Consider the following 24,135-nt stretch of genomic DNA (forward strand, 5'->3'; position numbering starts at 1 on the left):
CCTTGACTTTTGATAGTTTGGTTATAATATGTCCTGGTGTGGTCTTGTTTGGAGTGAACTTGAATGGAGACATTTGAGCTTCCTGTACCCATGTAAATCTTCCTCCACCTGGGAAATTTTCTGTCATTATTTATTTAAATAAGCTTTCTGTTACTTTCTCTTTCTTTGTTCCTTTTGAAATACCCATAAGGGAGTATATTGATTCACTTGATGGTGTCCCATTATTCCTTTAGACTTTTTGCACTTTTTCATGTTTCCCCTTTTTTGTTTCTCTAGGGAATTTCAAATGACTCATTTTCTATCTCAGTGGTTCTTTCTTCTGCTTGATCAAGCTTCTGCTTTTGAAGCTCACCGTTAAATTTCTCAATTCAGTCATTGTGTTCTTTGCCTTCAAGAATGTGTTTTGTTCTTTTTTCATGGTTTCTATCTCTTTGTTGAATTTCTAATTCTGTTGATGTTTGTTTTCCTAATTTAGTTTAATTGTCTATCTGTCTTCTCTTGTAGCTCAATAACTTCTTTAAATTCTTTGGAAGGCAGTTCATTAACCTCCATTTATTTAGAGTTCGTTACTGGTGCATTATTTTGTTCCTTTGTATATCATGCTCACCTAATTGTTTGTGATCTTTGTGGCCATGCATTGATATCTGTGCATTTGAAGAAATAGAGACTTATCCCATACTTTGCAGACTAGCTTTGGCTAGAAATGTCCTTTGCCAGTCAGCTTATCCCGGGATTTCGTCTGGTGTGGTCCATGGGTGGGCTTGCTACTGGAATTCTTAGGAAGGATTACCTTTTGCCTGGGTGAGCTGGTGGTAGAGCCTGGCGCTTATATCTGTGGTGCTGGCTGTAGATCCTAGATACACTGAGGCACACCTGGAGCTTGGATTAGCTGGGATGAGCCTGATCTTAGGCCCAGAGGGGCTAGCCTGGCACAAGGGTCCACTCACATGAACCTGTTGACTGAGTTAATAGAGATGAGCTTGGAGGTTTGTATTCACAGTGGCTGGTCTAAAACCTTGGTCTATGGAGTCTGATTTGGTTCTAGGGTAGGCCTTGAGCCTGAGTCTGAAACAGCAAGTCAAGCACTAGGGTGGGCCTTGTACATGGGTGCATGGATGCATGGGAGTAGACCTAGAGACTGAGTTCATTAGAACTGGTCTAGTGCTGGGACAGACCTGAAGCCCAAGACTGCGGGAGTGGGCCTGAACCCTGGATCTTCTGGAGCCCAAGGCCCCAGGGACTGGCTTAGAGCTTAGAGATGGCAGGTGCTAAGAAGGCCTGGAGTTATGGGGCCTGGCCTGGAGCCTGTGTCTGTGGGGACCAGCCTAGAGGTTAGGTATGCTGGTACTGCCCTAGAAGCTAGGTCTGTGAGGGCTTGCCTGGAGACTGGGGCCACAGGGCTTGCTTGGCTCTAGGGTAGGCCTAGAGATTTGGTCTGTAGGGGTACACTTGGGTCTTGGGCCACAAGGTCATCTTGAAACTTGGGTCCACAGGGGCAGTCCTGGAATCTGGGTCTGTGGTGACTAGTTCTGCACTGGGATCTTCTGGGACAGGCCTGGACCATGGGCCTGCTGGCAAATGGGGCTGCAGGGGCTGGTCTAGCACTGGGAAGGCCTAGGTCCTGTGTCTTTAGGGGCTGACCTGACACTAAAGTGGAGTCTGGAGTCTGAGGCTTCAGGAGCTGGCCCAGTGCAGGGGCAGGACCAAAGCCTGGTGCAATGTACACTGGCTTGGCCCTGGGCCAGTCTGGAGCCTGGGATGGGCCTGGAGCCTGAGTCTGTGGGCTGCCTGTGCCTGGAGCTGGGATCTCCAGGTGCTGGCCTGGAATGTGGAGATGTGGGGGCCAGCCTGGAGCTGGGGTAAGCATGGAGGCTGGTTCTGCTGGGCTGGTTTGGTAATGGGGTAGGTCTGGAGGCTCAGGCTGATTCTGAGCCTGAGGCTGAAAGGGACTGCTTGGCACTGGGTTTTATTAGAGTGGACCATGTGTTGAAGTCCAAAAGAAAGTCCAGTGCTTGTTTTTCTCTTATTCCCCCATGTGGACAGTAAATCTTTCAGTGCTATGCAGCCTGGGGCTGGGGAAGGAGTGACATGGAATTGTGAAATTGTCCTCTCTATTATTTTCAAAGTGGCTTTTTAAAATTTCTGTGATATACTCAAGTGCCATAATCTCTCTCTTTGCTTCCTTAGTGCCTGTGTATTTTCTTGTGTGAATACTTGTTCAAACTGATGTTTCTGTGAAAGTATGGTCACTGGAAAGTCTTCTACCATCTTGTGATGTCATGCTTAGATTTGCTTTTTATATTACAGTCCCAGCCTTTCCACTGTTTTCTTCCAAGGCAGAGTCTGGGAGACAAACCCAACTTCCCAGAACTGGATCTTGGGACCAAAACCTCTCCATTTATGAAAGTTTTTTTAAAAACCCTAATTCTAAATATTTTCTAAGCTTTATTGCCAAATTTTAAAAATTCTATAATTTTCATATAAATTATTTTCATACCGTCTGGGTTTTCCTTAGTTTTCTTGTGCTCTAGAAAGTTTGGGTTACCATTTTCCCTAACCTGTAGAATTCTCTTTCTGCTGTGCTTTTATTGTCCCTGGGGACTTTATTTTGTTCCTTATTCTTTTTTGTCTTACAAGAACCTAGTATGTGATTTGACTATGAATAATTTTTGTTACTTATTGCAAGATAACATTAGTTTTCCTGAATTTTGTAGGAAGGAGAGTGTGTCAGAGTATCTGTTCTACCTTCACAGCTCTAAAATTCCCTCTAATTTTGTTCCCGTGAAGAGTTTAAAAATATGGACTTAAACTTTGTAAGATCTGCTAGCTTTGTTCCCTTATGCCGCTTTTATCTAGACCGTCTCTCCTCTTTGCACCTGTTGTCCTTGCCCTACTTAATGTGAATTCTGTTCTTGGCAGTTCCTCCTCAGCATGGGGCTAAGCCCTTCATATTTGGATTCCTTAAATCCCATGGTTCTCCATCACTGTTACTTGAGAACTGGAGTTTAAAAACTTCTAGTTTGACTTCTGTTCCAAAAATTGGCCTGCTGCATTTTTCAGTTTGTACCTGCTGGCTCTTTTGTGATTCTTCTGATCTTGAATTTTTTCCTTTTGCTTCTTCCTTCATAGATGCTGATGCAAAATGGGTCTTGATGCTGTAGCTGGCTTGCACTCATCTGCTTGTATTTTGGAGTGAAGGGAATATCTTCTAATCTATTTTGCTGTAGTTGTTTTCTAGAGGATTTTGGGTTTGTTGTTAATGCAGCCCTATTCTTTCTAATAGATAAATCCAGGTGTCATCGCTGTCATCTTCCCAGAATTCTTCCCTTTTCCCATTCTTATACAAAATGTAGTATACCATATATACTTCTCTTATTCTTTTTTTTAACTTACTGATCCTGAAAATTATCTGATGTCAGTATAGAGAGAGAATCCTTGCTTCCTTATGAATGCATGTTATTCATGGTACAGGAGCATCACAGTTAATAGTTTCCTAATGATGAATTTCAGGATTGGGCACAAACTTCTGATACTACTCATTATCCCACAACAAACAGTTTTGTACAGATGTTATTGGAATGTATCCATTTATATTAATACCTCTCTAAAATGAAATACCTGGGTATAAATCTCACAAAAGTTTGGGTAATACCTATTTATGTATGTTCAAATTTGCTGATTATTTTCCCTGTTCTCTCCAATCTGCTGTTGAGCCCTTCCAGTGAGTTTTGGCTTTGATTATTGCATTTTTTCACTCTAAGATTTCTGTTATTTTCATCTTTATATCTTATATATCTTTCCTGAGATTTTTCTCCCATTTTTGCTGCAAGTTTCAACTTTTAAAATTTATTTTGGTCATACTTGTAACTTCTCATTGATGCAGTTTTATGACAGCCGTTTCAAAATCCTCATTGGGTAACATCAGCATCAGGATCATTTCAGAGTTCACCTTTGTTCATTATCTTTTTTCATTCAAGTGGATATTTTCCTGGTTCTATAAATGGCAGGCGTTTTTCTATTGTATTCTGAACATTTTGGGTGTTCTGTTATGAGGCTCTAGAGCTTATTAATTTTTTCTTTTTAGCAGGACCCTTCTGACACAGCACTAGGGAGCAAAAAGCAGCATTGTTCTGTTTTTGCTAGTTGATGGTATCTATCCAGGTTTTCCACTGAATTTACCTTGCTATGCTAAGGGTAAGTGTCAGCTCACATAGTCTGTTTAAATATAAAAGTGCAGGCTCCCCTCTAAGCATCAAAGTCTCTGTTGTCACCATCCTAGCTGGGAGTTTGAAGGATGCCTTATTACAGTAGCTGCCCAGATGGCCTCCACCGGCATTGTGGAATGGAGGCATTATTACTGCATAGGAGGGATGAAAGTCTTAGAACTCAACTTGGCCTCCTCTGATACTACCTCAATGGGTGGGAGATGGAAGACCTCGTTACAGCTGGGTGACTTTGGAAGTCCTCCCCATGTGGCCTTTGCTGATGAAGTGCATGTGAGAATACAAGTTTTCCCCTGATATTTGACGAGGAAGAACGGTTATCATCTAGAAGTTTTCCACCTTGTCATGCTGTTCATTTCTGAGTTCTTTGGCTAGAGACAGAACATTTCTCTTGGGTTTTTGTTCTGCATCTGTTGGTATTTCAGTGCTATAGGCATCTCCAGATTGCAATGAGGTTACAAGAAAACCCAGGGAAATTACCACCATGTTATTCCTTAGCTCCCAACGTACCTAGATTGGTTGCATTGTTTTCTCTACCTTTCTGAACCTTCTTGTGTTTGTTTTCTAGAGAAAGTACAATGTTATTACATGCACAGTAAATGCTCACATCATCAATGGGCTCCTGAAAACTGCAACGCTAAACAAAATGAAATATAACAAAACCATTTCTTTCTTTCTTTCTTTCTTTCTTTCTTTCTTTCTTTCTTTCTTTCTTTCTTTCTTTCTTTCTTTCTTTCTTTCTTTTTAGTTGGAGTCTCACTCTGTCACCCAGGCTGGAGGGCAGTGGCATGCTCCCAGCCACCACAGCCTTGATCTGCTGTGCTCCTGTGATCCTTCTGCCCCAACCTTCCAAGTACCTGGAACTACAGGCATGCTACCATGCCTGGTTAATTTTTGATTTATTGTAGAGACAAGGTCTCGCCAAGTTGCCAGGATGGGTCTCGAACCTGCAGCCTCAGGCAATCCTCTCACCTCAACCTCCCCAAATGCTGGGATTACAGGCAGAACCATCGAGCCTTGCCCCATTTTTTCTTATCAAGGTTATAATGAAAAACAAAATAATGTTATTTCAGGACCTCCTATTCATTGTTTCTCTTAAGTTACAGTTTCTAAGAATCTATTCATGACTATAAGTGAGGACTTACTGTACTTAATAGGAGTAATAAGAGGGTGTGCATCTATCTTGCCTCAAACTAGAAGTCCTTAAGCCAATTTTTAAAAGAAATAAATATTACTCCTTACAGCAAGAGAGATCAAACCAAGCTGATTCTGGAAGCGTTCATTCCCTTCCCACCTATAGATCTCACAGGATACCATTTGTTCTGTCTGTGTGAAGCGAGCACTCTGAGCTTTCTCAGTTATCCTTATTCCTGGGTGAAATTTCCTTCCTCTACTTATTAGGGCTACTGTCTTGCCATTAAACTTTTCCAGGATTAAGCTTATGTGATTTCCCATTTTCTCGTTTCTGAGGATAGGATTTCTTCATTGCTAATCATGTCGGTTATAGGAACAGATTTTATCCACAGACTTCAGCTGAAGACAGACTTCTTTATATCTATCCCTTCTAAGACAGAGATGTCTCCAGTTATCCCTATATGAACAATAGAGTTTATGAAAAGACACCTCCTCAGAAGATTTCTGAAGAAATCAGCATGAATAGTAGAATCTTACCCTGAGAGGAAATGGTAGGATTTTGAAACAGCCTTCATAAAACTGCATCAATGAGAAATTACAAGTATGGTCAGGATTTGGTTGCCAGTTCCAATTTTTATAAGGGTGTCTCCTGCATTTTCTAATTGGTAGTTATCTTATGGAGTTCTGAATCTGCTAGTTAAATTAGGAGTTGACAAGGTTCCCTGTGCAAGAATCCCTTTAAAACAGAAAATACCCAGAGTTAACATTTTATTGAATTAGGTTTTGTCCCATGCAATTTTTATATAGTTGAACTCATTTCACAGATTATATATTTTGCTAAACACTGTACCATAAATTATCAACCAACAATTTTAGACACATTTTTCTCAAAGATATTATAGTCTAATAGGCAATTTAATTTTTTTATTTTTAAACAGTATCATCAATTTACATTTAAAAAATTTTTTATTTTAAAGATGTGGGGTACAATTCAGGGTTAGGCATACAAATGGTCATTGTACAGGTAATGTTTGGACCACACTCTGGTTCCCATGTCACCTGAGATCAGGTACCATTATTGATGGAGTATACCCCCTACACCCTCCCCTGGCATTTTCCCACTACTGCCAATCCCTTTCTTACAGTATTATGATAAGTGTTCAGGGTCCGCTTGTGAGTGAGACATGTGGCACTCAGTTCTTTGTTTCTGTAATAGATCACTAAGTATTACAGACTCTAAATCCATCCAAGTTGCTGAGAAATTCATAATTTTGACCTTCTTTATGGCTGCATAATATTCCATAATGTATATGTACCACATTTTTAAATCCAGTCTACTTTCAATGGGCAGCACGAATGGCCCCATGTTTGTGCTATTGTGAATAGTGCTGCAATAAATATGAGTGCACAATTATCTTTTTTGTAGAATTATTTGAGTTCTCTGGGTATATTCCCAGAAGAGGAATTGCTGGGTCACATGGGAGGTCAGTTTTTAGATCTTTTAGGAATCACCACAATGTTTTCCACAGAGGATGTACCAGTTTACAGTCCCACATCCTCTCCAGCATCTGTTGTTTTTTGAGTTATTGATGATGGCCATCCTGACTGGAGCTAGGTGGTATCTCAGTGTAGTTTTAATTTGCATTGCTTGATGATTAGTGAGGCTGAGCATTTTTCATGTATTTGTTGGCTGCTCATATGTCTTCTTTTGAGATCTGTCTATTCATATATTTTGCCCACTTTTTAATAGGGCTGCTTGTTCTTTTTCTTTTCAGCATGATTCAGTTCCTTGTAGATCATAGATGTTAGGTGTTTGTCAGATATACGGTTGGCAAATATTTTCTCCCAGTCTGTGGGCTGTCTCCACACTCTCTTGATGGTTTGTTTGACTTTGCAAAAGTTTTTCAGTTTGATGAGGTTCCGTTTGTCTTTCTTATCTCTTATGGCATGGGCACTTGGGCTTTTGATTAGGAATTGGTTGCCAGTTCAAATTTCCATAAGGGTGTCTCCTGCATTTTCTGAGGTTCTTATAGTTTGAGGTTTTACATTTGGGTCTTTGATTCATTTAGAGTTGATTTTTGCATATGGTGATAGGTAGGGGTCTTATCTTAATTTCTGCATGAGGTCAGCCAGTTTTCCCAGCACCATTTACTGAGTAAGTTCTCCACTCCTCAGTGGTTGTTAGTGGAGGCTTTGTCAAAGATGAGTTGGTTGAGAAATTGAGGTTTTGCTTCCAGAATCTCCATCCTGTTCCATTGGTTTATATGCCTGTTCTTGTACCAACACCGGGCTGTTTTGATTATTGTAGCTTTATAATAAAGTTTAAAGTGTTGCTTCTTTTGCTGAGGATTGTTTTGGCTACTCATGATTGTTTATGATTCCATATGAATTTCTGAATTGTTGTTTCTAGGTCTGAGAAGAATGATCCTGGTAAATTTGTGGGTATTACGTTAAATCTGTAGATTGCCTTGGTTAGGATGAACCTCTTAACAATGTTGATTCTTCCTATCCATGAGTATGAAGTATTTTTTCATTTGTTTGTGTCTTCTTGGATTTCTTTGAGCATCGTTTTGTAGTTTTCATTGCAAAGGTTTTTCACTTCTCTGGTTAGGAAGATGCCAAGGTATTTCTTTTTGTGTGTGTGTGTGGCTATTGTGAATGGGATTGTGCTTTTTATTGGGTTCTCTGCCTGTTTGTTGTTGGTGTATAAGAATGCTACTGTCTTTTGCACACTGATTTTGTACCCTGAGACTTTGCCAAAGTCATTTATCAGTGCAAGAAGGTTTTTGAAAGATTCTCTTGAATTTTTGAGATAAAGAATCAAATCATCAGCAAAGAGTGATAACTTGACTTCATCTTTTCCTGCTTGGTTGCCCCTGATTTGCTTTTCTTGTCTGATTGCTCTAGCTAGGACTTCCAACACAATATTGAACAAGAGGGGTGAGAGTGGGCACCCTTGTTTTGTTCCAGTTTTCAGGAGAAATGCTTCCTATCTTTGTCTATTTTAACAATGTATTACCTGTGGGCTTATCGTAGATGGTTCCTACTATTTTTGAGGTGTTTTCCTGCTATGCCTAGGTGATCAAGGGTTTTTTATCAGGAAGAGATGCTGGATTTTATCAAAGCATTTTCTGCACCTGATGATATAATCATACGATATCTATTTTTACATCTATTGATGTATTTAATTACATTAATGGTCTTGCAGATATTAAATCAGCCTTGCATACCAGGGATGAAGCTTAGTTGGTCATGGTGGATATTTTTGAGATGTGTTTTTGGATCCGATTTGCTAGAATCTTGTTGAGTATGTTTTTCATCTATGCTCCTCAGGGATATTGGCCTGTAGTTCTCTTTTTTTTGTTGGACCTTTACTTGGTTTGGGTATCACTGTAATGTTAGCATCATAAAATGATTTGGGGAAAGTTCCATCTTTCTAGATTGCTTGGAATACTTTCAATAGAATTGGTATCAGCTTCTCCTTGTATATTTGTAGAACTCCGCTGGATAGCCGTCTGGTCCAGGTCATTTTGTGTGTGTGTGTGTGGGTAGTTTTCTTAAGATGGAGTCTACTTCCTGGGTTGTTATTGGTGTGCTTAATGACTCAGTTTCTTCTTGTTTCAACCTTAGGAGATTGTGTGATGTCAGAAAGTCTTCCATTTCATTTAGGCTTTGAAGTTTGTTTCCATACAGGTGTGCACAGTAATCTCTGATAATTTTTTGTATTTCTATGGGGTCCATTGTGATTTAATCTTATCCATTTCTGATAGTGTTTATTTGGACTTTTTCTCTCTTGGTCAGTCTGGCTAGGGGTCCATCAATCTTGCTTATCCTTTCAAAGAACTAGTTTTTTGTTTCGTTAATTTCTTTCTATGATATTTGTATCTTCTATATCCTGTATTTGGGTTTTTTACTTTGGTGATCTAGATTCTTTTGCTGAAGTTAGGGTTTTGGTGGTCTTATCTTTCCAGCTCCCTTAGGTGATTTGTTAGACTGTTAAATTGTGATCTTTCATTTTCTTGATGTGTGTTTATAAAGAAATGTATTCCCCTCTCAGTACTGCTTTTATTGTATCCCAGAGGTTTTGACAAGATATGTCTCTATTTTCATTTATTTCCAGAATTCGTTTAATTTCTGCTTTGTTTTGCATGTTGACCCAGGACTCTTTTTGGCATCAGGCTGTTTAGTTTACACGTCTTTGTGAGTTTTGGAGCAGCATATTTATTTTTATTCTACTGTGGTCTGAGAAGGTGCATGGCAGTATTTTGATCTTATGTAATTTGTTTATGCTTGATTTATAGCCCAGATGTGGTCGTGCATAGAGTAGGTTGCATGTGGGGATGAGTAGAATGTATATTCTGTGGTTGTTGGATAGAGTGTTCTGTAGGTATCTTTAAGGCCATTTGGTCATGTGTCAAGTTGAGGTTCCGGATCTCATTGTTGATTTTTCACCTTCATGACCTATCTAGGGTTGTTAGTGGGGTATTTCAGTCTCCAGCTATAATAGTGTTTGAACCATTATCGTTTTTAAATTTATCTAGAAGCTTCTTTATAAAAATTGGTGCTCCTATGTTGGGTATATGTATGTTTGGAATGGATATTTCTTATTGATGGATTGAACCTTTTATCATTATGTAGTGACCTTTCGTATCTTTTTAAATTTTGGATTACTTAAAAGATATTTTGTCTGATATTAAGATACAACTTCTGCTTTTTTGTGTGTTCTGTGCACCTGATAAATTGTTTTCCATCCTCTTACTCTGAGTCTGTGAGTGTTCATTCTGGTGAGATGAGTCTCCTGAAGACAGCATATTGTTGTATTATTTCTTTTTATCTAATTTGCCATTCTGTATCTTTTTAGAGGTGCATTCAGTCCACTCACATTTAGGCTAATTTTTGAGATTTGAGAGTTTATACCTGTCATATTGTTTGTTTATTTGTTTATATGTATGTTTTCAATCTTTTTTCATGTATCCTTGGAAGAGTGTGGTTGTTCTTTTTTTTCTTTCTTCTATGTTTAAAACTTTCTTAAGCACTTCTTGGAGAGAGAATCTGGAGGCAGCATAAACTCTTAGGGTTTGATTTCTGGGAAATATTTTAATTCTCCATCACTAATGAAGTTTAGCTTAACTGAACAGGAAATTCTCGGTTGAAATCATTTATCATTGAGAGCTTTGAAGATTTGGCTCCAGTCTCTTCTAGCCTGTAGTGCTTCTGTAGATAAGTCTGCTGCTATTCTAATTGGTCTTCCTCGGTAAGTAGTCTGACCTTTCTCTCTTTTTGCCCTTAGGATTTTTTATTTTATATTTACTTTGTGTAAGCAGATTACTATGTGTCTAGGAGTTAGTCTTCTCATTTGATGTCTTGCAGGGCTTCTCTGAGTCTCTTGTGCTTAAATGCACACATCTTTGATGAGAGAAAGGAAGTTTTCTTGGATAATTTCATGGGATGTTTGTTCCAGGGTGATGTCTGCTTCTCAATCTGCCTCAGGAATGCCAATTAATCTTAGATTCAGCCTCTTCTTATAATTGCACGTCTCTTGGAGGCTTTGTTATGTATTTTTCAGCTTCTTTTCTATGTTTTTAGCAGTTTGGGTTAGTTCCATATTTTGGCCCTCAAGCTCTGAGATTCTTCCTTCTGCTTGGTTTATTCTGCTTTCCAGGCTTGTCAGTTTGTTATTTAATTTGTTTACTGCATTGTTCATTGTCATTATCTCTGTTATCAACTCCTTCATTCTTTTATCTTGTCTCTCTTCACTTCTATTCAGTCTCTGTTAATATATTGATCTCTGGGTTTATGATTTGGGACCAGTAATTCTGGGGGCTCTTCATTGTTTGAGTTCTGAAGTCTGTATTCTCAGGTGCTGTCCTCCCAGGAGTCTGTATGGGACCTGTATTCTTCCTTTGATTCTTTTTCATTTGTGATGGTTTTCCTCCCCCTTTCCTTTCCTTCTTTAATTCCATTGCTCATTGATGGGGAATAGCTTTCACTTCTGTTTGCTCAATCTCCTATTCTTCCTTATGTAGATCCTCTGAATTTGTTAAATTTTAAAGCCAGACTGGGGATGGGGGTTGTGGTTTTTGCAGTTTGGGAATTTGATTAAGGTGTGATGGGGGGAACTGTGGTTTGGAAGCTATTTGCAGTTCACAGTATCCACTGACAGGTATATGGGCCCCCTGGAACCCACTTCCCACCACCTTATAATCTGTCCATGTGGTGGAGGCATATGTATGACCCCTGAGGGCAAAATGAAATAAGTAATAGGGGAAGAACAGAAAAAGCAAGAAGGGAGACTAAGGGAAGATGAACACAGATGAGGGAAAGGAAAACAGACAGGCATACCAACTAACAAATAAAGACACAAAGAAAAAGAAACAAGCCAAGAAAAAACAAAAAAACACAAACATGCAAACAAACAAACAAAACACTGACAATGCACTCGCCCTCAAAAATACCCATATGCGGCAGGGCTCTGTGGCTCAGCCTGTAATCCCAGCACTTTGGGAGGCCAGGGAGAGTGGATTGCCTGAGCCTGCAGGTTCAAGACCCATTCAGGCAACTTGGCGAGGCCTCATTTCTACAATAAATCAAAAATAGCCAGGCATGGTAATGCATGCCTATATTTCCGGCTACCTGGAAGGCTGAGGCGGAAGTATGGCGGGAGCCCAGCAGTTCCAGGCTGCGGTGGCCAATAGCGTGCCACTGCACTCCAGTATGGGTGACGGAGTGGGACTCCAACTCAAAAAAAAAAACCGTTATCCAAACAGAAAGACTAAAAAACACCAAACACACACACACACACACACACACACACTCACACACACTCACACACTAAAACATAACGACAGAGAAAAAAAGAGCTCCCTCTGTGGTCACTTTTGGAACTTCAGGTTCTTTTCTCAAGCTCCGCCACGGCTTCTGGCTGCGGTAGGGAGCAGACACTGGTCTCATAGCCCCTCGGACCGCTGGGGAAGGAGGGTGACTCAGATCCCAACTCACCCAACGCTGCTGCTGCTGCTGCTGCCCTCACTGCCAAGGCCCCCACTCAGATCTGATGTGTCTGTGCCTGGCCCAGTGAGCAGATGGGGCATCCAGTGCTCCATGTACGCTCAGGAAGTTTCCTCACTGGATCTGTGGCCGATCCCAGGGGCATGCTGCAATGGCCTCTGAGTCCCAGGCTGGAGGCTGAACAGAGCCAAGGGGGCCAATGCAGGTCTCTGCTCCTCTGGGACAGAGAAAATGGTGACATCGGTGTCTCCTCACTAGCGGTGGGACTCAGCTCCAGATTTCCTCTTGGTAACCCCTCCACGGTTCCCTCTGCCAGGCCCAGCCCACGGCCACAGGTGGTGGCATGGGCCAGGTGCTAGGTACTGAGAGCAGCTGACCTCCACTGCTTCCTCATGGGAGACCCCCAAAAATGGCTAACAATCCTGCACACCACGGCTCTAATCTCAGAGCAGTGGTACATTGCAACTGCCTCCAGAGGGGAGCCCTGGGACAGAGTCTTCTCTGAGAAGGACTTTCACTCACCCAGCAGCATTCATCATCCACTCAGGCAGACTGTCTTTACAGACACTCGGGCTTGCAGAGACCTTCCGCTCCCACTGGTTGCATCACCATCTTTCCTCCTCTGGTAATACAATTTTTAAAACGTCTACATGAAACTGAAAATAGCAAGTTTATGCATTTTATAATACAAAAATTTATTGAATATTATTGCTATAAAGGAAGTTGTCGAATATTAGTGTCTTCTAGATAATTTAGGAGAGATTTGATCATGGCAATGGAATTTGATCTTGCCCTAGAGAGTTACTATAATTCAGTTCAATAGAAAAAATGATTAGACAATCTATGCCAATGCAATGGCATAAGCAAAATTATGAAGCGGAAGTGAATCTACATCATCAGGGGACATAAGCTGAAGCTCAGATGTCAATTCAATTCCATTTCTACTGAGTCCAGAAATGCAGTGGTAGAAATGGTAGAGCCAGAGTAAGATGTTGAGAGCCTGTTGCTATTTCTGTAGAAGTGAGTCTTGGTGCTAAGCAGCTAAATCTATAATTTAGCCACCCAAGAGACAAAAGGAGGAGGGCTTACACTTCCCTGGGTCTGTGGTCTCAGCTACAAATCTGGGTTCATTGATAAAGGGTAGTCCACATCATCTCAATAGAAAGGGCCATGGAAACTACTGTTTCTTTTGCTGGTAATTTATTCAAGTTTGGCTCTCTATATAAGTTGGTATCCAGAGTAGTCAATTGGATAATGTGGAGTTTCCTAAATTTTGTTTTGTTTTTTCTTTTTAAAGGTCTGAATAGCTTAGCATAGGTGGAGGTAGGGTGACCAACCATTCCAGTTTGGCTGGAAAGTTCTGGGATGTAGGACTTTTCATTTTAAAACCAGGAGAGTCCTGGGAAAATTGGGATAAATTGGTTATTTTAATTGCCAGTAAGGAAAAGGTAAAATAGGAGAAGATGAAGATAGAGTTGAGAGTGGAGAAAAGTGATAGAACCAGTCCTCAAATCAGTGGGGTCTATAATCTGGACCAGAAGGAATTGGGCTACTACCTGAATCTGGGGAAGGGTCACATTTCCATTGAGACTGGGATAGGGATTGAGGTAGAGAAGAGGTAGATATGGGTGGGTTTGGACAGGTTTGCAATGGTGAAAAGTCTTGGTAAATTGTCAGGATATAAAATTTTTTATCACAAAGAATAGATTATGACTATGTGTCAATAAGCTGAATGACATTTGATTTAATTAAAGTGGTTAAATAAAAACTTTGAAAACTCTCCTGGTTTTCAGATGGGTTGTTTATATACTTGCTACTATTAGTTCTGATGAGGATAGGATTTTTGGTAGAGAATAATTTTATCAGTCAGATGCCAACTCCTTTGAAGTTTGTCCAAGAATGATGGGGTGGTTGATGAGAAATGTAAAAAATAAAAATAAAAAACAGCATAGAAATATGTTCCAGACGAATGCTTTGGTATTGGCCTTGTGGGCTGTGGAGAAGAGGAACCTGGACCCTGAACTATGTGGTACATGCAGCTTCTGTGGATGGAATTTCTTCAGAGTGAGCCTTCGGGCCAGCAGTAAATTCTGTTAAAACTTAGGTTTAACAAGGTAAGTAGATACAGGGAGCTTTCTGGGAAGAGACTGAGGATGGGTTTGGCTTTGTGTGTGTGTATGTTTTCCTTGGTAGGGAGAGATGATAGAGGGGAACTTCAATCAGGGTAAAGAAAACATTGATTAGAAATGGATTCAAAGTCCAGGAGATGACTGGTGTTGGGTTTTACATCTTTCTATCTTTCTTTTTATATCTTCTATGCAAGGTTTCTTGGATTAGCTTGATTTTGATGCTCTTCCTTTTTTTTCTTATAAGAAACTGCACTTACCTTCATCAATATGTTTATCCCCGTCAGGGGTGGAATCAAATTTCAGAGCCTGTTGCATGTGCAAGATAAGGGCTCACTTTAAGAAAAATAAAACCAAATTTCACCGCCAAAAAGTATGGAAATGAACCCCGATTTACCATAAGAAAGAAGTCACAACAAATTATCAATTTTAAAAGACAAAAAACACCATAAACATAACAAAATTTAACACTCTCAATATTTATATAATTAATTTCCTGATACACTTCTATAATGCCTTTTCTCTACAGTTTCTTAAATTGCTTTTTATTTAATTTTTTCCCTTAGGAGAATTACCTTATTGAAATTTCTGTGGCAGTAACTAAAAGGCATTTTCTTTTCTCTAGCATGTTTGATAAAAATGTGTTTTGTAATATTAATAGTTCAGAAAAGAAAGTCCAACTTCATAATTTGTTATTGCCAGTGAGATAATTAAATGTATTATTGCAAAATTTTAGAAAAACTTTTAAAAATTTTATATATAAGTTGTAATATTTCAAAGCATTTCCAATTTTTCTTGTATAGTGACTAATTTTTAACACCCTTAATTTAATGACACTGATAAAGTGCATCACTGGGTCCCTTCCAGGGTCTTTATGGGGGTCTGTACAGTGAGGATCCCTGAAGCATAAACTGTATTAGCCTCAGGTCAATCTGCTTTTGTTCATATTATATTATATAATTGTCTATTTACTTGCCTCTAAACAGGCTCAGTGCTTCTTAGCCTCATTTCTGTCAGTAATTTAAAACTACAATAAAATACACAGTCTCCTCAGCTAAAAAAAAAAGGCCAAATATATGAAATATGGAATGCAATGTTATGTGCCCCAAAACCTTATTTTTGCTCCTGCCAGAAGTTTTTTCACTAAGTTGATAAGTCATCTAATTCTCTGTATTTTTATTTTTTCTCTCTAGTATCTAGCAGAATGTCCTGTACTTTGATGCTCCAAACATATAAATGCTTATTTAATGAATAAGGACAGAAATGGAGGAGTGTTGCCAGTCAGACAGTATGCCAGTGCAGAAACTCCCCACCATGCAAAACTATTGGTGAACATATTCGTGCAACACTGGGATTCATCCTTGACAGTCCCAAAATACCAGGCACTCTGATGCCTTTGCCCTAATAAGATAGGTTTCCTTTTCCCACAGTCTTGGAACTGCATAGAGTCTCATTTTCTCATCTGAAAGCCTGTTCTTTTATCGTTGGGATTCTCCTGCCAGTTACTGGGAAGAGCCACATTGTTCTCCCACACCCTTAGCGAAAGTTAGCTTTTTATACATGTTTTTCCTCTTGTAAAAATTATGATCAAGTATGAATACACTTTAAGTAGCATTTCTTTATAATCCAAGGCACTCCACCACCATTATTCCATTTTTCATGTACACAGAGCTGTACTAGGTATTACAGAGGATACTAGAATGAGTGAAAATCATAAACCCTGCAACTAAGGATCCTGCAGTCTAATAGAGTTATGAGTAAGGGGGAATACAATGGGAAGACAGGAAATAACTTTGTGATAAAGAAAAAATAAAGTAAATCATAAGACTGATGCAAACAGACATAAGAGTTGTTGTGATTGTTTTGGAAGTCTTCAGTTTTGACAACAGTCAAAGGGGACTCTATCAATAGTTACTGCAAGGACAACAAATGTAAACCAATACTATCATGGGCAAACTGAGCTATAGAGTAACACCCTACTGTTGTCTCTTTACTTTTGCTTTAACTTTTCATTACCATTATTTTCATGCTACCTATAAGGATTAAGATAATTATAAAGTAGAAGTATTCCAAATTAAGCATTTATCAACACATTGCCAATATTTTCTTATCCAAACCCTCCTCACTTCCCACCCCCATTAATTAAAAGATCAAAGCATTTTCTTGATTCCTTGATCAATTTTTTTCTTTGCTCTCCCAACTTCCTTACCCAATCCCATCACCACATCCATCTTCATTTTTATTTATATTTGCAGCACTACAGCTCTGTTGTTCCACCTCTGCTAGGACACAGATCCATAAAGGTCAGCCCTGCACCCTGAGCAGCTCAGAGGGAGGAGCCAAACACACAGAGCCCCACACCCAGTCCTCTGCTGCTCTGCAGAGTTGGCTCCATGATGGTGGCTGTGGAGGTTGGAGCATCCACAAGACTTAGTCTCCTGCTGCTCTGGCTTGGGGTGTCTCTGTCTGCTCCTGGCTGTTCTCGGGCTGGGCCTTCCCAGCATTTGACTTCCCCAGAAGTGGTGATCCCCTTGAAGGTGACCAGCAGGGGCATAAGTGCAGAGGCCCTGCGATGGCTTTCCTATAGCCTGTGGTTTGCAGGCCAGAAACACCTTGTCCACATGCAGGTCAAGAAGCTGTTGGTGTCCACACACCTCCCTGTGCTCACCTACACAGAGCAGCATTCCCTCCTCTGGGAAGAGGCCTTCATCCCAGATGATTGGTCTACAGATACTATCATGGCTATGTGGAAGGGGTCCCCGATTCCCTGGTTTCCCTCAGTATCTGTTCTGGGGACTTTCGAGGGTTACTGCAGATAAATGACCTTGCTTTTGAAATTGAGCCAATTAGGGTTTCTGTCACATTTGAACACCTGGTATCTAAGACAGACAGTAACAAGACACAATTCCTACCCAGGGGATGTGGCCTAAGAGAGAAAGAAGTAGTATACCAACACTTGGGATTTGAAAAAGCTGAGAACTCAGATGTGAAAAAAATTCTGCTGGCGACTGGTGGACCCACACATAGTTTTTGGAGCTTGCTGTGGTGGCAGACCATGATTTCTGCATTTACTCCCAAAGCAACTTATCAAAGGTGCAAGAGGATGTATTTCTTGTTGTCAACATAGTTGATTCCATGTATAAGCAGCTGAGTACTTATATAATTTTGATTGTGATTGAAATTTGGAATCAAAGAAATGTTTTCCCAATGATGGAAAATTTCTCTCAATGGAAACACATCAGTCTTTCCCAACTACAGCACGATGCCCACATATTTTCATTAAAAATTCTCTTATAAGCATACTTGGTCTAGCCTATGTTGCAGGAATATGTCATCCTCCTAGTGATTGTGGAGTTGACAATTTCCAAGGAGACATCTGGTCTTTTTTTGCCAACACTGTGGCCCATGAGTTTGGTCATACTTTGGGTATGCAGCATGATGAGAAATTCTGCTTTTGTGGGGAGACAGGTTGCATCATGAATGCTTTCAGAATGCCTGCAGATAAATTCACCAATTGCAGTTATGCTGATTTCATGAAGACCAGTTTAAATCAGGGATCATGTCTGCACAATTCTCCAAGATTAGGGAGTCTTCATGCTGAAGCATTGTGGGAATGGTATGGTGGAAGGAAAGGGGACTGTGACTGTGGGTCGACACAGGAGTGTGAACAAGATCCCTGTTGCCGATTGAACTGCACTCTGACACCTGAGGCTGTTTGTGCTTTTGGGCTTTGTTGCAAAGACTGCAAGTTCCTGCCATCAGGGGAACTCTGTAGACAGCAGCAGATCAATGAATGTGACCATCCAGAGTGGTGCGATGGGACGTCCCATCAGTGTCCAGAAGATAGATAGTGTGCAGGACAGGATCGCCTGCAGTGACAATGCCTACTGCTATCAAAAGAGATGTAACAACCATGACCAACAATGCCAGGAAATTTTTGGTAAAGGTGCAGAGTGCATCTCAGAACTACTATGCAGAAGTCAACTCGCAGGGAAACCGTTTTGGTCACTGTGGTTCAAATGGCGCAATATACCTTAAATGTCACACCTCTGACATCTTTTGTAGGAGAGTATAGGTGTGAGAATGTGGGAGACATTCCTCCTCTCCAAGATCATACTGCTTTGCACCACACTCACATCAATGGTGTCACCTGCTGGGGTTTTGACTACCACGTAAGGATGGAAATCCCTGATGCTGGTGAAGTGAAAGATGGTACTGTGTGTGGTCCAGGAAGGATCTGCATCCACAAGAAGTGTGTCAGCCTGTCTGTCCTGTCACATGTCTGCCTTCCTGAGACCTGCAATATGAAGGGAGTCTGCAACAACAAACATCACTGCCACTGTGGCTACAGATGGTCCCCACCCTACTGCCAGCACAGGGGCTTCAGAGGCAGTGTTGATGGTGGCCCAGCATCTGCAAAAAGAAGCATTTTCTTGCCACTAATTTTTATGCTTTCTTTATCTGTTTTGATTTTTCTGTTTACTGTTAGGCTTTTTAGGTATTGCTGACAATATTCTGGTCCATAGGAGACTCAAACTCACTCATCAGGTTAAGAAAATGTCTCTAATTTAATATCCCATGCTTTATTAAGTTTCAGTCTCTTGGCAGCAGAAATATTAGTACATGCCTGAAACTGAGCACATTTCTGACTGTTTCTAGAAAGATTCAGGAGTTTTCCATCAGTATCAGAAACACTGGCATGAAATACAGGTAATTCCTAACATGTTCCTACTTACTCTTCATTGTTTTAAGCAACAAATAAAGCTCCATCCCCCCTCCCCCTGGCCCCTTTAGTCCTTTTTATGTTTCTTATGCATGGGAAAGGCAGGATGCAGACATCAGAGTGCCCAGTATTGAATTTACCACTCTGCTGCCGTTTACTGATTTGGGAAAATTACTTAAATGTTCTGATATTCTGCTTCAAAATCTGAAAAGGGGGATGATGATAATATCTGTCTCGCTCAACTCCTTGGGTTTATTTGGTAACCAAAACAAAGAAAGAAGTGAATTTTTGTTAAGTATAAACAAACTGAGGTTTGTTTAATAAAAACTCCTGACCACGTTCCCTGGGTGCCGCCTAGCCAAGCTTATCTATTGTGACTTTTTGTCATAACCTGGCAGTTTGTGTATCCTTTCAGAGTACTTGCTTTGAATACCAAAATATAAACTCCATAAGGGCAGGGTCGTTTTTATCTGTTTTTCTCCTCACTGTTGTATCCCTAGTTCCTGGAACAATACCTCATACACAATAAATATTTGAATGTTGTTTAAAATGCTGCTGTTTATACCTAGTGCACTTTGTTGGTTGTTTTGTCCTTGACTTGTCTTCTCATCTGTCTTTTCTCAATGTTTTTGGAATGCTTGTCTCTTGAAAACACATAGTTCATCGGTTACTTTTTATATTGTTCAGTTAACTTCTGAATGGCACTCTGTAAATTGAGTCCAGTGATCTTTTGGATATAGTTTTCCAGTATGTGCTGCCAACTTTGCATCGTGTACCTAATTTCTGTTTTGAATATGTTTGGCTGTGTCATTCTCTGCACATTTGTACATGTAATTTACATTCCCAAATTGCTGTTTACCATCCTTCCTCACTCCTTTGCCCTAGAAGACTCCTACTTTTCTTGCAAAAGTCAGGTGTGCCCTGTCATTTTGTGGCCACGCCTTTATAGTTTGATGTACTCTAAGAATAGAGAGGGAGACAGCCTAACAATGTACAAGCCAGGTACAAACAGAGGAGAAGGACATCTATTCGAGCCATAGAAGCAGAAAAGAGTGAACCAAGAATGCAATTTGGTTAAGTAGAGAAAGATTCACATGTTGTAAATGTATATGTCATATTGGGGCAAAAGATAGCTGCTCCAATTTATTGATTCTTTTTTGAAATTATTCATTGTAAAAAATATTTGACGTTGATAACAGTGAGGTTTGTTGACCTAATATACTTTTATATTTGATGGGCTTTGTATTTCTGCTTGAGACTACTTTGAAATAATCTGTTGTTTTTTGTTTGTTCTGGGATCACGTTGGCTTCAGCTTTTAAGCTTAAATCTGGAATTTATTTTGGTATAAGGAATGAGATATGAATCCAATTATATGCTTTTCCAAATGGTTAGCCAGTTGTCCCGATACACTTTATTGAATAAATCCCTTTCACTGCTTTACTGGTAATTGAGGTTCTGTGTTGTATTTTAAAATTAATTTGTTAAAGTCACATTATTTTACTTGTAAATTTTTATAGGAATTAGCACATTTTGCAATATTCTGATTTTAGGAAAAGCTGTATAGTTAACTGATATCGGTTAAGTAGGGTTAGATCAATCCATTATATCAAGATGGGTGAGCAGAATTAACCTTTTTATGACAAGTGTAAAGTCTTACCTCCCGTTCTGATTTGGGTTTCTTGAAATGGATGTGAGTGGAGTTAGTTTATTTGGGAAGCACAAACAAGGATAGATTGAAGGGTAAGTGATTCTAACCTCTGTGGGGCACTAGGTAATCTCTGTAGACTCTGAGAAGTAATGGGAAGCACATCTTGGGTTATTTATTATTCCACGACTCAGGAGAAACCTGCCAGGAAGAAAATACCTGAGACATAAGCACTTGAAGTAGGAAACTATCAGAATTGTCTACTGTGGCTGCAAGTGAACACAGGTGGGACAAGGGATGGAGAGTAGGCCATTAGCATTACTGCACTCAAGTTCCCTAAGAAATCCAAATGCTTTATTTGGGAAATGAAATCCTAGGGAAATGAGAGTAAAAGTATTTGAAGCTGGAAAGTAGGGTGCAGCAGCTACCGGTGGTGGCCACCTATATCCTCTTAGGCTGAACCTCGAGGTTATCTGTAGTACTAGTGACAGGTTCTTGTGTATACACTGTTCAGAAGTGGAACAAATTGGAAACAAGAGTGAGTTGATGCACCTGAAAGCAACTCTCAAACAATGACTGATGTCGTAGGAATGAACATCACAGCTTCCCTAATCCTCATGGGACAACTCTGAGGTGTTTGACACTGTCTCTCAGAGAATCCTCAGTAGAATTGTGTCCCAGTTGCTCACACAGTCATCCAACTCATTCACTAATACATGCTTGGGTGACTTTTATCCCTTTTTGACCTGTTTCCTACTCCTTCACCATACATTCAAATTTTGGGATTACATCACAAATAAACTACTCACACTAAAATCCCTGTCTCAGCCTGTTTCTGACTTTTGGTACTAAAAGTATTCCTTAAAAGGCAGACTCACGGGGGGAAAGACTCTAGAACTGAATCAGTGGCTTGTCAGATAGCAACTAGGACTCATAGTTGGAGCAAGTAAATTTGTGACAGCCTGTGACTAATTTGTAGTATATTGGAATATGGTGCAGAGGGAAGTGGTGCCCTGGCTTATGCTATAACTCTAGTACTTGAATTGGACCTGTCAGGATTATGAAATTAGTTAACTGGTAGAGAAGCTATGAAAAAAGAGGGATAGCTTTAGGTCAAATAACTATCAACTTGGGTCATAGTGTGAAAGTCATAAGGCCTCTATGACAATGTTTAAAGAGAAACTCATCCTACAATCAGAGGGAAGACTGCTAAAAGCTATACTCAAGATTTGCCACAAATGTGAAGCATTTTAAAGATTATTACATTTAGATCTCTGGTATGTTTCTAATGTGAAAATCAGGGTCTGTGTTAGGTGAGAAATGTTACACTCAGACTTTGGGTGAGGACATTTGAGTGGAAGCATTTGAAAACTTGAATCCTGCGATTCTCATGAATACTCTAGACCAGCAAAATTCATTCCCTATCCCTTGCTGGCAGAGATCATACTTTGCCAAAGGTTATTCTTATCCTCTTGAAGGTGTGTTCTTGCCTCTCTCATTGCATCTAGACCAATGACTAGTGTCAATTCTCAGAATGGTCCAAGTGAGACTGTTAATTTTTAGTATGACAGGAACTGGACCATCATTCAAAAGACCTTTGGGAGCTGGCCAATATATACCAGCATAAGCAAAGAGAACATACATAGGATTGGATCCTGAGGGTACTCAATCTAGAGAAATAGAGTATGTTTATATGGGGAAAGCATTTTAATATGAGGATGCTCAGGATTTAACATTCTTACAAAGATATCCAGAGCTTATCTTAATGTGTTGCTGGAATTATGGCATCTTTGAGGCTTGGAAATGTTAATGGACTACAATAATTGCAGTGGAAATGCTAGAACTACTTTGGAAGCAAAACAATGGGGATCAGAATATTTAGGGAGAAAGTCATTTTAGAAAAGACTGGGGAGGCCACCTCTGACTGTTTCCCTGGAGGTCCTAGAGAACACTGTCCTAGGCAGTAAGAAACGTACTAGTAAGAGAGGCACAGGCATCATTGGGAACCTTAATGGTGGCTTCATTGTGGGTCAGAGCTTATGGTAGGACATGGTGCTATAGAACTGAATTTCCTAGTATAAGTGAAGGTGATGAGATTCCAGAAAAATAGAAAAGAAGTGGTATTCCTTAACTATCAGAAGCAAGGTGGGCATGATTACTACAGTGGGCAATAAGACTGGAAAGGCAAACACTAGGCCTAACCAAACTGTCTTTGAGGCCATGTCCAATAGATTTTAGTGCTCCAAGGGATGAGATAGATGAGACTCATAAAGCCAAAAAAGATAAAAAGCTGGTGATCAGTGCACTGATGCCAATTTCTGCAATGGACATCTCTAGTATATTTTCCAGACCTGAGTCAGATCAATTACTGATCTACTGCCAATTGAAAGAAAGAACAGGCCAGGCTTGGTGGCTCAGCCTGTAATCCCGTGCTTCGGAAGGCTGAGGTGAGTAGATTGCCTAAGCCTGCGGGCTTGAGACCCACCTGGGCAACTTGGCGAAACCTCATCTCTACAATAAATCAAAAATTAGCCAGGTGTGGTAGTGCACACTTGTAGTTCCAGCTACTTGGAAGACTGAGGTGGAAGGATTGCTGGAGCCAGCAGGTCAAGGCTGTGGTGACCGGGAGCGGCCACTGCACTCCAGTCTGGGCGACAGAATGAGACTCCAACTCAAAAAAAAAAAAAGGAAAGAAAGAATGGGTACCTTTAAGAAAGGACCCTGTCATGCCATGAAAAAAATAAAAAGGAAAATCCTTGTAACTTGTTTCTCAAAGGGGACCTTGCCCTCAAAGCAAGTTTTTCCCTAAATGAACATTCACAAGAGTAAATGTAGGTGTGAAAAACCTACAGCTAATCACACTTAATGTTAAAAGACTGAACAAAAAATATGTGATTAGCAATAAGGCAAGGGCATCTGCTCTTATCACACCTACTTATCGTTATACTGGCGGTCTTATCCATGCAATAGGTCAAGAAAAAGGCACATAGAAAAAAAAAATCTTTATTGGTGAAACTATGATTGTTTATTTTGAATTTACAAAATAAAGTATACTAAAAATAATATAGAACTAAAATGTGAATTTAGCAGTGTTACATGATACAAGATCAATATGGAAAATATATTTCTATATAGAGTGAATATTTGGAGAATAATATTAAAATTAGTTAAAATAGAATCAAGGCCAGGCTCAGTGGCTCAGCCTGTAATCCTGCACTTTGGGAGGCCAAGGTGAGTGGATTGCCTGAGCCCACGGGTTCAAGACCCACCTGGGC

At 40.1% G+C, this 24,135-nt stretch overlaps 1 pseudogene; it reads left to right on the forward strand.

Annotated features, from left to right (window-relative positions):
* The first annotated feature begins 16,887 nt into the window (after positions 1 to 16,887).
* Positions 16,888 to 19,044, forward strand: LOC103253199 (annotated as a pseudogene).
* The last annotated feature ends 5,091 nt before the right edge of the window (positions 19,045 to 24,135 follow it).

Source organism: Carlito syrichta, unplaced genomic scaffold (assembly GCF_000164805.1).
Source record: "Carlito syrichta isolate Samal-C Ts95f unplaced genomic scaffold, Tarsius_syrichta-2.0.1 Scaffold208724, whole genome shotgun sequence".
In the NCBI taxonomy this organism is placed as follows: domain Eukaryota; kingdom Metazoa; phylum Chordata; class Mammalia; order Primates; family Tarsiidae; genus Carlito; species Carlito syrichta.